The 12,577-nt window shown below is 24.2% G+C and overlaps 1 protein-coding gene across 2 annotated transcripts in view; it reads left to right on the top strand.

The window, feature by feature from the left end:
* Positions 1-12,577, top strand: part of LOC112689092 (protein prickle-like) — a 152,129-nt gene that overhangs the window by 51,871 nt on the left and 87,681 nt on the right. The window lies entirely within an intron of this gene.

The raw sequence follows: 12,577 nt of genomic DNA, 5'->3' as shown, positions 1-12,577 counted from the left end.
ATAAATTTTCTATCATTGTTTTTGTCCAATGCTAAATTATTCTTTGAGCTTAATACAAGTCGATCCAAAAAGCTTCGAAAAACTTTGTTAATTTCTGAGTGTTAACTACCAAGTTCTTGATGTTTATGGAAGTCCCATAACGAAAAAGTTATTTTCACTTCACTGCGCTCTATTTGTAAAATGAGAGGTTAGTATTTTTCCGCTATGCAAAATTTAATACATTTCAGTTTTATACTGAAACGATAGTCATTGAATACATTCTTTTTGTTATCACGATTATGATGTCCTTTTTCAAAACATTTTGATGTTTTATACGATTTTAAGACTATAAAAGTATTTTTTAAGTTTAATGTAAATTCACTATAAGTACTCGTATTTTGTGATGAGAGTATCTTACCTACTTTTGACAGTAAAAAATTTGATTGTATTATGTAGAATATATTAATATTAATAAAACATACACAGAGATGAACATTTTTAGTTTTAAATAGATGGTTGCGTATATAGAAGTTGTCAACATTATTATTTTGAATATTTTTGTCATTTATTTGTATAATTATGTATACAATATGCTATATGCGAATTGATTACATCTGAAGTGATAATCCTTATATAAAGTATATATTTTATTGATTTTAAAAAAAAAATATATAAAATTTGAATTTGAAAAATTATTTGAAATTCTAAAAAACAGTAATCCATTAAGTTTAAAATAACTTAAATGTTTGCGAATTAATTTAAATTTATATTAGTAATAACGTTTTATGAATTAAATTACATGTTAAAATAATGCAATCATTTGAATGTATATGACGAGTTACAAAGAGTTACACAATTTACAATGCTTACAAAGGATTAATCTGATGATGTAGTTGAAAATTTGAAACCATTTTCCTGATGAAATTCATTATCCTAATTAAACTTCAAAATATTATCATACATTATGCAAACCATCATTATAATACTTATATACATTGTTATGAAAAGATAAAAATGTAACCAGTTTTATTTCTAGAAATGTTATGTTGGTCACATAAATGTATTTAATATTTACATTTTTACTTAAACGTTTATCTTATTTTTTCTTTATTATTTTTAACATTGTTAATTTATTTTTAACAAATGGTAACGAATGAAAAATATATATTTAATAAGATAAAAAGTAAATAAAAAATATTTCAAATCAATACTGACGAGTTTTTTTATAAATAGATAATAATTCAATGGAAATAAATTTAAAACATATATTTTTAGTTTTATACAGATAATGGATCGAAAAAGTTAATAAATTTCATTATATATTATACCTAGATATTTAATGTACATTAAAATTTAGTTTATTAAACAATGAAAATAAGAGATTGAGTTACTAATTATCATTTTGTACAAATTATTATTCTCAACTTTTTTAAGAATGAATAACAGTTTATAAATGTACAACGCTTGCTTGTAATATAATGAAATAGTTTGTTTATAGTTTATATGTAATTTGAAAATTTAATAGGCCATAAATGATTATGTAAAAAAAAACTCTTGTTTATTCTTTAATATTGTACACTACTGTTAACAAATAGTATGCAAGTAAATATTTTTAATATTTAAGCTTCTACATGCGGAAACTTATAAAAATATTTTTTTGCGGACGTAGTAAGTGTTATTGAGAGAAATCTCGATAATCGATTTAGACGACTTGGCTAACACGAGATTTTGACGATAAACATATAAATAAGGTTCAATAAACGATTATTCGTGTCACATAACAACAATACAAACATTACGAACCACTAACTTATAATTGTTATAGAAATATAATTTTACTTCTACTATAGTCAGCATATTTAAATTATTCAAAATGTAGGTCAATTAACTTATCACAAAATATACATATATTTATGGTATAATCTGTAATAGAAATGCCAAACTCTAGAAATTTTGGCAAAGCAAAATCTAAAATTTAAGATCCACCACCCATTCTTGTTCTGATGTCTAACTTATAAGCTTAATATAAATTCATATACATTTCCCGGTATTCCACATTTCGATTTAAGATGATTAATTATTTCGGTGGCATTTATTTGCTAATCTTCCTCTTATCAAATGGAATTTCTCTGTTATTATTATAGCAAATTTTGAAATAACATCAGTTCGTACACTTTAAATTCCTCGCGTGCTGATATGTTTGTATCATGATTCATGAAGTGTGACACAGGTGCCACTGACTCTCTATGGTGATATAAGGAACCACTTGCGAAGTTATTTCCTAACTAGGGTAAGAAAAGCTTTTATGATATTCAATTGTATGTGTTAAGACCAATTTTCTAAAAGCGTCACATCTTAAAACTAAGTTTGACGGCTCGCTGTAATTTCATAATATTGGAATAATGTGATTAAAATTGTGACAAGTGGGAAATCGTTTTCAAATTGGATTATTCAAAAACAAACCATATAGTTGTTTGAACATGAAATAACGGCATAATTAAATAAAAAATGAAATAAAAAAAAAAAAAATCATTCTCCATAAGTTTTGTTCGATGTTTTCTCTTAGTAATAATATTATGTGTTCATAATTTGGATTATAAATATCTACATTATGCATCTCATTCTCTCATAAATAACGCGTAAAATATTCATCAAATTACCTTTATTTTTATATTGTCACTACTAAAAATACACGAAACATTTTATATCATTAAAAACATGAAAGTATATAGCAAAAAAAAAAATTATTAGAGAAAAATATTATTATGAAACGTTTTCGTTGTAGTTTTGAAAACTTGGTATGGTGGTATATAGTAAAGTTATCGATCATTACCGTTTAATGTACCCTGAGGAGTATATCAATTTACAACGTAGCACGTTCATTAAATTATAAACATAATTAACCTAAGGTGGTTAAAATTGTATAAATGATATATTATTTCCATTTACCAGTGAAGAAATTGTTATCATTCAACATGCTCGGATGAACAATTTCGATATAACCATGGATATCTTCTCGGTATCAATTTCACTCTCCCGGGATTTAGTTACTAACCTTAATGTATATATAAATACACAACCCAGTTTGGAGAAATACATCCATTGTGCGGTTATGGTCACTATATTAATTCTTAGGTATCAAAAGCATTGAACCGACAGCTTTGATTTCTGTTGGAATAGTTTTTGGCTACACGTTTTCCAAAACGATTTTTTTTTCTTAGACATGAAATCAATAAGTATTTAAATAATTATGATAATTACTTTTATTTGTTTTTGCCACCATACAAATAATCTATACAACTTGTAAGGACAAGCATAAAAAATTCTTCAGTTATAGATACTACCAACTAATAATAATCATTGTTTACACAATTTAAGTTTCATATAAAATTATAATTTCTGAACACGAATTTACAAATTTGTTTTATTTCTAACATTCTCTAAAAACTAAATTTTGGATTAACTGCAGAAAACTTGGTATAATAATAATTTATTGTATATAAATATTTGTATTCGTTTTCGTAAAAGATTTAAAATTAATTACTAAGTTTAAATAAATAGACCTAATTGATGTCCATTTATTTGTGGTTTTATTTTTAAATGGTTTACACAAAAATATTCGGATGACTTAGCTATTGCATTAAATTATATCAAAAACAATAAAACAAAATTAATGTAATTTTAATTCCCGGTTCACCATATAATACAAAATAATTTTAATAAATTTAATTTATTTTTTTTAAATATATTATGCTTAATATTCGATATTAATATTCTAGTTAGGTTTTGATAATCTATAAATTTAATTTAAAATGTTTTATTATTTTTACGAAACAACAGACCAATAGAGTTTATTTAAAACAATTTTAAATAATTATGAAATAAAATATTAATAATAAATGAATGTCATCTCCCTGAAGTTATAACTTTTTACTTAATTTATATTTATCACAGAAATTATTTTTAATATTTTCAAAAACTAAAATTGTATTGCGTTGTAAACTAAGATTGTCCCTTGAACCATAGTTTTATTTTTATTTATTTCAATATCATTGAAGTAATTTTTAGCTTATAATTCATTAACAACATTCATTAAATACCTATGTATGTTTTGAAAAATAACTAAATATTTATTATTAGTTTTTAATGTAATTAAAATTATATTTTAATTAATATTAAATTATTTATACACACAAGGTACGTTATTTTTAAATATACCTATACATAAATAACAATAATGTTTATAATGTTAGTATATTTATGATGCAAAATTATCTTAACAATAATTTTAATTCAATTAGTTTTTAATTTTTAATTTAAATTATTTTATTATAACCTATTTAAACTCTTATAACGTTAATGGAAAAAATCAAAAATACCAATGTAAATTAAATGTAATCTTTTTTTATTTCCATAAAATAACATTGGTGAAGTAAACAAAACATTCTTAATTATTGAAGCAATGCATGACCACCATGATATTTTAGATGTATTTAATGACGGTATTATCAAGTACTTAAATAACAAACTCCGACCACAATTCTGTATAAATTAGTTTTAATACTTTTGAATAAAATAAAAAATTATGTAAAACCTTATGATTAATCCAAATGGATTTTATTCGATCGTGTTTGGTTTAGATAAAAAAAAAAAATTATCATAGACGATTTAAAACGTACATTTTCAAAGTTATTTTAATGGAAATTTTATATATGATGATGTCTGGTGGTACCTACCAACTTATATAAATTAATGGACTCAGAAGTTCTGGTAATGAAATCCACATTTTTTTTAACACAATTTAAAAGATTTGTTATGTATCATTTACATGGGTATTGGGTTAACGCCACTTCGATACATGTATTTCAAATATTCAAATGTAGTTTTTGATGTAATGTGAAGTCAATATTGCTCTCAAGTTTGCCGATGTTTCATGTATTTGTCGAATACATATAACTCTCTCTAATGACTATACATGTTTTTGTTGAAAACTTGGTAATATGATAAATTTTCAAACTACAAAATATCCATTGTGTACTGTAGTATACGGAGCTAATGGTTAGGGTGAAAACTATCTTAATTTGATGGCGAATATTAAAGATGACGTGTACATTATCTGTACATTTATTTTTTATGTTTATTCAAAATTAAATTCGTATATTACAACGCGTCTAGTTACACATAGCTGTAATTTATGCCATGCTTCATATTGAGTTTTAATTTATTAATAATAAGTATATATTTTTTATATTACATGTACTCGTACATTAAACTTGTTGACTAATTAATATCAGATATTTATGGAATTTAAAATGATATAAATTACCGAATTAAGTATTTGAGTGTGATCTTAAAATTTTAATTTCAAAAAAAAATGTAGTATATTTTAAAGTTATAAAACTAATTATTAATATAGTAAATAAACTTATTATTAAAATAATATTTTGTTTATTGATTTTCGGCTACTAAACGCATATTTGATATTGATTAAAAATATATTCGTGTATAGTAATTATGATTATTCACGAATATATTAAACATTGTTATTTTAATAGTTATATTTAAAAATTATTTAATTATTTATTTTGTATGCTTTACTTTCATAACTTTACAGAAAATTATCAAGATGGTTTAAAAATTCAGGAAAGTTACTTTATTAACTTCTTTTATTCTAAAATGTTTTGTCTTTTAGCCTAGTTAAAAATTAATAATATTTCATTAACTTATAAAACACTATTAGATACTTTCATATTTTCTTTAAATATAATTATTATTTTTCGAATTAAATACTTTTCTAAGAAATGGATATGAATTAAAAAAAAAATCCCACTTAAAACTGGAAAAAATTGCGTTATAATTTATTGGAAGAATATTATGCTAATATTTTCAAGGAGTAAAATTAAATATTCATGATTAAATTATAAATCTGTATACTAAGAATCATACATGAGCACATCCACAAACAATAAGTATATTTTAGAAAAAGCATACACTTAATATCACTATAATATTATAAATAGTATTTTTAAATTAGTATAACTTTAACCACTTTTAGGTAACCTCACTTTTTATAAATTTTATATGACAAAATTGCATCTGAAATAATATCGAAAATAGTCATGGTCATGATTATAATAGGTATATTATATATTCTAATATTATGTCACAAATACATATTTTAAATTTAAAACGAAATAATTTAGATAAGATATTATTGAATTATGTTCAGATATTTTTATACGTACACATGAAGCACTCCACATATGTATATTAATTACAATTTTTATGATCTATATATTATATATACTTACATTGATCCATAATAATAATGATGATTGTTGATTATCAATGATTGTTCAGTAGATATAAAAACCTTACCTCATTTTTTGTTCAAAATGATTCAATTACTTGTTTTTAAAATTTACAGCATTTTTTTTATTAGTTTGATCAGAAATATTTTATAATTCTTTTTTTTTTTTTTATCATAACGAGGCGACATACATGTCTGAAAACGCTCATAATATCTTTATTTTCTAATTTGAAAAATGCTCTAATTAACGAACGCATTTTATTATTTCAAACATTAAAACTGTAATTTTAATTTGAAAACTATCTTTCTACATTTATTTATTCGTACATTAAAGGTATGGTTTGATTTTCAAGGATACTGAAGTTTTTCTCACGCGCCTCAAACCATCTGAGCTCCCGAGACAGGACCATCAATCTCGTTTATTCGTTAATTTGTTTTTGGTGAACACGATTGTGGTACTTTGATATACAATATAAGTATACTCTACACGAAGATATTGTACGTATCCATATTATTTCGTATTTATAGTGTAATATGTTACACCTTTTTACATTACACCGAATGATGTTCGAGAAATTCTGGTAGAGCATCTCCTGAGGAATGATGGATACAATAATATATAACATAGCGCAAAAAACGTGACTAGCAAAACCTCGGTACGAGTTATACAAAAAATATTTACGTAATGAGCATAAATATAATTTAACTTTGCCTTTGTGTGTGTTAGACTATATGTGCGGTTTATGTAAAGAGAAAATATTAATGAACTTTTATTCAAACAAAAATAAGGTCCAAGGCTAACCACGATGTATATTATGTGAATAAAGATATTATCTGGGATATAATTCAGTGGCTTTAAAGAACTGTGTTCATAAATTTCTTCCATGTATTCCAATAAACATACATTTTAACGATATATAAGTTTAATTGAATATAATTGTTAATATATCATTACATTTTCACACGGTTTTTGATCATAACATAAATAAAAAATATTTAGATGATATTACATAGGTACAAATTTGAAAAAATTTGTTTCTATAAAAATAAAATATATAACGCAATATAGATGACAAATAAATTTGTTTACATATAATTCAGATAAATGTATTCCATTCGATAAGTTAAACAATTTTTAAAAGTATAAATTTTACTCCTAAAATGTGTATAATATACATATACACCTAATATAAAACAAAAAATTATTATTCTATGTATATTTATCAAAATAATTAAGATATATAAGTAAATTAAAATTATTCCTGATGAATAAACTACGAAGATTAATGCAAAACATCAAACACACAGTTGTTGTGAGTTTTGAAGAAAAATATTACATCGAATTTCAAATATGTATTTAAGTAATATTTCTACTTTTACTTTTATTTTAATTTTTATTTTAAATCCTTATTTATTATTTATTTATACAAGATGGACCTTTTTGAATATATAACATAAAATAGTAGTAGATTATAGTACACACGTGCAGTTAAGTAAAATATATTTTACAATTTCATTGACTCAGTGTATGTTTACATATGTACTATGTTTAACAAATTCAAATAATTGTGGTATAATATATATGATTTTTATAAATATGTGTTTTAGTTTTATTTACCATTATAGTCTAACTTGATCACAAATATGCTTCTTTTGATAAAAAAAATTACTTTAACACGATTTACCAAGCAAAATAAGATAGGAGTACAATGCACTAACAGATATAATTATATATATATATTACTTGTGGTTTTTGAGTCTTCATACATTCTCGTTAGCATTAAGTTATTTTCAACTCTCTTCTACCGACAAAGAGTTTTTATACATATATGGTACTCAAAAGGTTTAAACATATGATATTTGTGTTATTCTGGTAACTGCAAAACCATGTGCAAACAAACGGAAAATTCATTTTGTAGTAAACCAACAAAAGTTTACATCAAATACTTATTGTTGACCATAGAGAGATGTTTCTTTTCCACTCTGCTTTTTACTGTGGATAATTTAAAAAGATCAAAAAAATAAAAAAAATACTTTTATATATATATATATATATATATATATATATAAAATAAAAATGAAATAAATAAAAGAACGTATAAAAAATATCTTTTTGCCTAATTTAATTTGACTAAAATAAACAAAGGTTTTAATGAAACTAAAATGCTATTTGTATTGAAAAAAGTCATTTATTGATGTTAAAAGAAATGTTTTTAAAGCATAAATATATACGATTTAAATAATTATAAATAAAATTCAAAGGTTCAATGCATAACTTGATTTAATTTAATTCTTATTAGCATATTATTCATAAAATTAAAGTATTACAGACAATTTAATTACTAATTCAAATAATCTTATAAATTGAGGTATGTATAAAATTGTGTCTGTATTATACTAGAGCTCAGTGTAATTTTTCAATTCATAAAACGCGTATTATTTTAGGTATTTATAAAATGAGCATGAATGACCACAACAATTCATAAGTTATACTGAAAATATGTATATTTTTCTTTGCTTGAATGATGACAAAGAATATTCATTAATGCATACACTTTGTAACCCGACTAAATAGTTTAGAACAACCTACTAAAATTATAACAAACGTGAACTCCTATGTAACTAGGTAATGTATAATGTGATTAAACATGAAACAATTTATGTAAAATGGTATGTATTTCATAAATGTTTCCGTAAATTTAGGTAACAGATTAAATTTAAAGAGCCGTATAGTAAGAATTTTCAAATGGTTAAAAAATCTAAAATCGTCGGTATCGTGAAGTTTACTGTGACTAGTAATACACGAAATAGTGTATCGAATTAAAATAAACGTAAAGATATGAAATACAAAAAAAAATAAATATTTTTACCTATATAATTTTTAGTATTATATTAAATTGTTGTAGATTAAAATGTGAGGAGAAAAATAACTTGGGATACGTTATACACTCAATGAATCAAATACGACGTAGTACTTCCTTAGATATGACTACTTAATTTTATATTTTACCAAACGTAAATACGTAATTTACTCTAATGAAGAATAATAGGTACTGTAATTATTATAGATTAAAATCTTATCAATATTATGATACAATATTTTCAATCTATCTGCAATACATTTTCTAATATACATTTTTACCATTTCAGTGTTACGCGGTCGTATGGGTTTTTGTTTTTCGATCGTTGTACGATAAAACCATAGAACCGAACGCTTTTAAGTGAAACGGTCAGTGCCCATTATTCTTTTTTTCATTACTATATCACTAGTCCAGCACTGATCTGGAAACGAGTTGGACATTTATGTCGGGGGGTTCATGACTTACTAAACGAATCGTCAGGTGTTTTGCGACGGACGTGCTTGTTTCGTATACACATAAACTTACCTGGTGTGAGGGCAAGAGATAAATAGACGAGGTGTGTTGATATCAGCCTGCAGGTTACGTGTTGCGTATAAAAATGGGCATTTGTCACGTATCACGCGATAACGTACCGGGTCGGAGAGGCTAATAAATAAACACTTCACGGCCGTGGGAAATCTCAATGGACCACGCGCACTACGTGATTTTTCTGTCCGTACGCATCGTATAAGTACAAACCGCAGAATAAACTCGGATCTTCGATACAGTAGATGCTATGCATAAAACAAAATTTATGAACTCAGTTTTTTACTTTAACAAAAAAACAGTTGATGTTGATTTTCTTGCTATACGTTAAAATACAAAAAATATTAATGTATTCGCCATGCAAATGGTACGTACGTTCGGTACTTATTGTTTAACACTAAATTTTTCTTCGTTTAGAGTTGATACTATTAAACGTAAATGAAATGAAAAAGTGTTTCCAAATTTAACTGTTACATCAGAAATTAATGCAATGTATTGCTTAATTTTCTACAATTTTTAAAATTTTTACTACTAAAATTAAAATATATTATTCACTTTTTACATTTTTTACGTATAGTTCATAATTATTGGTTTGTCAAGTTCTTACAATATATGTAATATTATTTTCTTGACTATGGTAAGAAGAAAATAAATAACTTCATAAAATTGTCTTGTATATCAAATGACTAGTTGAAGTATTAGCTGGAGTAATATTTATGGAAATAATTTTCATCTAAAGTTAATTGAATACTTCATGAAAGAATTTATATAATTTTAATAATAACAATATAATATAAAATACGATAATTATATTCAATTTAAATAGATGAATGTTTATTTTTACAAGGCCCTTCACATAAGTTAATGAGATAAAATTCAATATAATAAATTTTTTATTTTTAACTCTTATTGATCAAAACGATTGATTTTAATGATGTTATTTTACAATGGTTTGTATTTCATTGGTAAATATATTAACAAGTGAATAGAATTATTTAATGACTTACGTTTTATTAGGAATTCGATCTTAAATTAATTTTATTATGTTATAAATGTTTTCAAGTACTTTTATAATTCAAAATCGTAGTCACAGAAAAAATATTAACTAGACCCGTTATTGGAAAAATAATGCTGTTTCGGTTCACTAAGTATTTATAATAAAAAAAGCGTAGCTATTTTGATTTAATACTATATAAAATCTTGAGATAATATGATGTTGAAAAATCTGATGGAGCATGCGTATTGGTCGTTATGGTTCGATTCCCGAGGTACTTGTTCCAATTACAGACAATATAGTCTTAAAATATTACATTGAAATAAGTCTTGGAATAAGGATTTAAAAATAATGTAATTAAAATAAGAAAAAAAAAACCTTTATATTTAAGATATTAATATGATAACATTTAATAACCAATAGATAAATGAAAACATTTGGATTATACTGTAAATGAATACCCGAAAAACTTATTTACTAAAATATGTTAATTTTTTACTTTTAAAGAATTAATAATAAATTTTATAATTGTTACTTACAAAACATGAATAAACATTAAATATGATTGTTGTATTATCACAATAATATTTAAATAAGGTTATAACTAACTAGTAAATTAAAATATCTATTAGAATTTCGAGTATACATTACAGCCACAAATGTTACTAAAATAACAAAGCGCCTGGTAATATGTGCTCTGTTTACACATATGCTTTCGCGTATTTTTCTCATACCAGTTGGCTACTCTAATCGCCTTCTAAATATTAAACGATCTTCCATTAAATTATTTTATGTAATACACAACAAACTAGCACACGAGTAAAAATTACACACACTCATACATTTACTATAGGCCATTTTAATTTGTTTTTTTTTTTTATGTTAATGCAATAAATGTTGACGGTATATTATACTTATTATTATAATCTGGATGTATACAAATATTTTTTGTGAACACGCGTTAGTGTAATATTATATTCGTTAGTTTTAGATTGTGAGTGTGATAAAAAAAAAAAAGGAGTGTCAACCCATGTAATAGTATTTTACCCGGCCACCGGCAATATTTACCATCAAGGAACCGACGATTAACATCAGCCCTCGTGTTAATGTCAACGTCTTTGACATTATTGTCCTACTTTAGTACGTTTTTTATGGTTATTTAATTTCCTTATGAACGTCCGATTTTACAGATACATACACATACACACACTCACACATATATCTGTGAAACCTCTATTTTATTTACTTTTTCACTCTCTTTTTCTCTGTTTCTTTTTTTTTTTCTCGTTTCATTTACCTGTTGTCATTAATGTCCAAATGGAAATCAAAAATGATAATTTATCGGGCGGTAACGTGAAAACTAATTTACACAGATCAAAATACTTGTACGGTATCCGACGTTAAATCTGTTTTTAAAAAGTCAACAAATTTTTCGAAACCAATTTAAAGTTACTACTATCTAAAATTAAGCGAGCATTCCATCTACTGATATTTAAATACCAAACATCTGTTACTCAATGTGCGACATAATCATGGTACATTGGAAACAATAAAAATGTCGTCATGTCGCTTATGGTCGACTGAGTTTTTTTATATTAGTTATACGTTTATTTCAGAACTGTTTTCTACAGAATTATTTTCCCTGATGGACAAATAACAGTTTATGCAGTCATCTACATAGTATTAATTTATTATGCATGAATACCTGTAATCGGTTTACTGAATCGTGTTGATTATTCTTAGGGTTTTATTACTTATTATAAGATTTCAATACTTGACGTTACATTTTTTAAAACAAAAACTCGAGTTCACTTCAATGCGTTGAAAACATTTTTTTGGTATATTACACGGAAATAATTTATCGTTTGGTTTACATAAATAAACATCAAAAATATATAACCCAAATAT

The sequence above is a fragment of the Sipha flava genome, unplaced genomic scaffold (assembly GCF_003268045.1).
Source record: "Sipha flava isolate LNK unplaced genomic scaffold, YSA_version1 42_pilon_pilon, whole genome shotgun sequence".
Lineage (NCBI taxonomy): Eukaryota > Metazoa > Arthropoda > Insecta > Hemiptera > Aphididae > Sipha > Sipha flava.
The sequence above is the reverse complement of the archived record's forward strand: the minus strand, read 5'-3'. Positions and strand labels throughout refer to the sequence as shown.